This window comes from Petaurus breviceps, unplaced genomic scaffold (genome assembly GCF_028583685.1).
Source record: "Petaurus breviceps papuanus isolate PSGF00001 unplaced genomic scaffold, PetGlider_PUasm1.0 214, whole genome shotgun sequence".
NCBI classification, from domain to species: Eukaryota; Metazoa; Chordata; class Mammalia; order Diprotodontia; family Petauridae; genus Petaurus; species Petaurus breviceps.
This window is the reverse complement of record NW_027185863.1, coordinates 16,324,442-16,329,450: the sequence shown is the minus strand read 5'-3', so window position 1 is coordinate 16,329,450 and position 5,009 is coordinate 16,324,442.

The window sequence follows — 5,009 nt, the reverse complement described above, 5'->3', positions numbered from 1 at the left end:
CACAAACAAGCATATGTATACAAACATATACACATATATAATTAAATCAAATTAATAATACTTAAGTAAATAACATTGGATAAATTAAATACTCTAAATTACATACATGTATATATACATACATAAACATGCATATGCATACATAAACAATATATCCATGCATACACAGAACACATACATATATACAATATGTGTGTGCACGCACACATGTATAATATATTCTGAGCTCCAGATCTAAGAATGCAAATAAAAGCTCTCTCTGTTCTGCTCCCATCAGATTTTAGATCTGAATCTAAGTTACCTATATAAGCATACTCCAGAGATTAGGTGGTATATTTGCTAATTGGGTTAAACAGCATCAAAATCTGTTCATCTTTTTGTATGGCCTCTCATGCAAAAAAAGCCTAAAAGTAAACCCAGGTACTGCAAACATAGCATTTTCTTTCTAGCAGACATGGATAGGGTTGAATATGGAGCATTTGGGACTCTTGCCTGTAAGGTTCAGCAATAATTATAAAATGCTGTTGAAAAGCAAAATAAATAAATAAAAACCCCAGCATTCGATTATATTAACTCATTCCTGATTTTGGCACAGTCTTGCCAAACTTTAAAAAAAAATAAAATCTTAAGTGGATTTCATGTTCATCTCTGCTGAGTGCTATTGGAGATGAACATATCTGCCTTACTGAACTAGCTGGGATAATTTCTCATAAATCCTTTACAGTAGTGACAGCCACCGCTCAGAAACCATTATGTACTTGTCTCAAAAGACCAATATGTGAACCATACTTAGTTTTTAACCTTTTTCAATAAGAGCTCGTCAGAAAGAGTCAGACAAATTGAACAACAAATGGAAGGACAATCCAATAAACAGTTTTTTCTTCATATCATCACTCAAAATTCCAGTATTATTCTTAGTTTTGTAGCTTCAGTGTTTAGTCCCAGAAATTAAGATAACAAGTCTTTTTCTGTCCCCAAAATAGCCACTGCAGTTAAACAGAAATAGTTTCCAACCTGTGTCCTAGGGCTGTTGTTTCCATTATGTGTTAGGCAGCCATAAATGCTGGGAAAGGAATGATTTAAGGCAGAAAAAATGGCTTTCCTCCACCCAAACAGTCAAGATAAGTACCAAGGTACCCTGTAAAAACATATGGTTTAGGAAACTTTCATAGCAATGAAATGGACCACTAAACTCTAGACCTGGAAAGAATTTGGCAGACAGGGAAAGAAATCACAATACAAATGAGTTATAGTTTTAACCAAAATCAATTTTACTGCAATAATTTAGTCACAATTTAAGATTGGACCTGCTGCTGTGTATTATCTAGATATGTCAGCTCAGTGTTCTATACTTAATTGGGATTTAAATATGTGCCAAATGAATGAATGAAATACATTAAGTGATTCTAGGCATTTATGACAATATCACTGAAAATGAAGGAATATGCTTTAGAAAGCAAATAGCAACTTTGTAAGCACTCCAAAATGAAAGTCGTTCCACAGATCAGTTCCATAGCCTCCAGATGCTAAAAAGTTCGTGATACATTTTCATTCATTCAGTAACCATCTCAAATGAGAGGATCATAGAACCAGAACTGGAAACAACGTCAGGGAACAATGAGTCCAACCCTTTCATTTTACAGATGAGCGAACTAAAGCCTAGAGAAGCTTAACAATTATTGTCCAGTTACATTTATTCACTCCTAGGATGCTTTCTCCAGTCATCTTTCTCTCTTAAACTCCCTGGCTTTCAAGACTCAATTAAGAAAAAGCCAGTTCCTCCTGAATACCCTTCTCAATTCTCCCTGCCTAGCAAAGGTTTTCACTCTAAGGTGACAGTGTATGTGTGCAAATGTAACTCTACATTTACAGTTATTCCTCGTACATGGTGACTTTCCCTATCACAGTTTTAATATATCACAGATTGGAATAAGAAATTAAATGGGAATTTGGGGGGAGTTTTCCTACAGTAGCAGAAGACATGCATTGGCCAGCAGATGACACAGAGGTCATGATGAATACCTAGCCCAAATTTTACAATAAAGTACTATAAGCACCCCATAGAAGAGAAAAGAAAAAAAAATTCAAACTTCTCTCATATGAAGGGAGGGTCAAAAAATTTTATGAGGATTTTCTAGATTGTGGGGACACTGAGCCACTAACCCTGGCGATATGGAAGAGATAATTGTATATCACTATTTCATATACATAGTGAAGTGAGCAGAACCAGGAGAACATTGTACACAGTAACAGCAACATTGTGCAATGACCAGCTTTGAAAGACTTAGCTCTTAGCAATGCAATGATCTAAGACAATTGCAAAAGATTCATGATGGAAAATGCTATCCATATCCAGAGAAAGAACTATGGAATCTGAGTGCAGATGGAAGGATACTATTTTTTTCTTTCTTGTTATTTTTCCCTTTTGTTTTGATTCTTTTTTCACAACATGACTAATGTGGAAATGTGTTTAATAGGAAACACATTTCATATATATGAAATGTATATTTCGTATATACATTGTACATGTATAGCCTATATCAGACTGCATACTGTCTTGGGGAGTAGGGAGGAGAAGAAGGAAGGGAGAAAAAAAATTGGAACTCAAAGTCTTATAAAAGTGAATGTTGGAAACTCTCTTTACATGCAATTAGAAAAAATAAAATACTATTAAGTGGGGGGAGGGAAGGGAGATTGTTAGCTCCTTGAGGTCAGGGATTGTCTTTGCCTCTTTTTGTATCCCCAGAACTTAGCACAGTGCTTGACACATAGTAGGTGCTTAATAAATGTTTAGTGAATTGATTTGAAATTTAACCTTTTCAGATCTGTTTTGTTTAGCTGTAAAATAAGGTTAATATTAGCATCAGCTTTCCAGAGTTGTTGAGAAGATGAATTAAGATAAAGAGGTAAAAAAAACCTTAAAATATTATGTAAATACTAGTTATTTTTTTATATATGAAATTCTTTGAAAAGTTTAAAATGCTATATGTGTTAACTGTTATTACTGTTATATAAATGTGTGAGTTGTCAGCAAAGAAGTGATAATTGACTCTGTGGGAACTAATAAGATCACAGAACCAGAGCACAGAAGGAGAAAGAAGTGAGCCCAGGTGATAGATAGATGATAGATAGATAGATAGATAGATAGATAGATAGATAGATAGATAGATAGATAGATAGATAGATAGATAGATAGATAGATAGTTACATAGTGCCATGGATAGGGAACTGGAACGTGGATAATGATCCATCAAAAGAACCTGAGAGTGGGTGGTCAGATAGAGAGGAGAAGAACCAGCAGAGAGCAGAGTCATGAAAATCCCCAGAGGAAAGTCTGGGAGGACTCGGTCATCAGTATTAAAGGCTGCAGGAAGGTCAATAAGAATAAGGACTCCAGAAAGTCCATCAACTGTGACAATTAGGATGTAGAGTAAACACTACTATAAGCTGAAGAAGGAGGAGGAACACTGGAAAATGAGATTAAAGAAAAATTAGTTTTGATGTATAGATACAGAATAAGATAAATCTTTTTTGATACGGGTCTATGCTTGAATTTATATTGCATTACCACACATATTTGTTATAAATTTCCTCTGCTTTATTGTGGGCGGGGGAGAGCAGACTGGAGGGAGGAAAGGGAAAGAACGGTAGAAAGGAGATAAAATTAATCTTAGGTTATCAAAAAATTTTGATTAAAAATAAAAATAACATTTTTGAAGGAAGAGCTTGGAAAGAGGGCCACAATACTGAGCTGACCCTTTTTCTTCTATATCCTATATTATTATCAAATCTCACTTAAAATTAGTCTCCCCCTCTCCCATTTCCACAAAAGCCTCCCTATGATACCTTGGGCTGTCAGAGGTTGAGCATGCAGCTCTGGTTCTGAAGAGTTCCACCAATCTTCAAGCAGGGTATGAGAAGCAACATTGCAAAAGGTTTACTACCAGTAGGTTGTCCCTTGGGAGACTTTCTCTTTTGCCTTGTGTAGTGCCAAAACAATATTTACATCACCAATGGCCACTATAAATGCACATAAAATATAACAGACTCTCCATATATAAGACAGAAGCAAAACATTTATTCAGACACCAGAAAACCAAATCCCAAAACTAGTTAGGCAATTCTATCATAGCAGCAAAGAAGTTAATAAGACACAACAACACAAAGAGCCACAGCATCCTTTAGCATTCCCACAAACCAATACAAGTCTAGCTGTCACAGCAAGTAGCAAAAGCAACATTTACTCACAATACTGTCTCCTTCAGAAGCATGCTCTCCTCCCAACCTGTGTCTATTTGCTCTGACTCTGTAATGGGAATGTAAATTTAAAGATCTTCCCTGCCCTTAGGCTAAAGTGCACCTGGAGCCTGGGGTGGGAGTCTTGTTTTTCAGCAGATACTTCTTGATTGGCCAGTGAGTCAATAAGGTTGTTACATTGTCTGAGCCAGGAGAAGGCTATATAAGCCCTGATGTGTAGCTTTGTTTTGGGGCTCACTTTGAGAAGTGTTCTGTGATTTGATTGGATGAAACTCTGGAAAGCTGTTGTCCAGAGCCCCCCAGCTTTGAAACCCATATATTGTTTGGTATGGATGTAATGATTGGACAGTTTGGAAATCTGTCTACTTGATCTGTTTCTCTGTCTTGATAATTCTGTCTGTATATTCTGAAGTTTGGGGTGCTGACTTTTTTCCCCTGAACTAGGTAAACAATATATATTTGACTGATTAAAGTAAGCTTGTTAACCCATTTTGAGTTGCTTTCCTTTATCAAAGCAGATCCAAGAACCTGTGTTGGCAGACACCCTGGGGATGCTAGGGTGCTTGCTGCCACAGACTCCCAGCTTCCTGTGGGCTCTGCTCTACCCTTTGGCAAACTCCTCCCACCACCGGCTCCATGTTATTACATTCAGCCTATTAGGAGGCAGAGTTTATTTTCAAAACAGGGAAGGTCTTCAGATACCCTTAGGTTTTTTAAGGGGAAGGGAAGATCTTAAAATTCCCATTATTCTT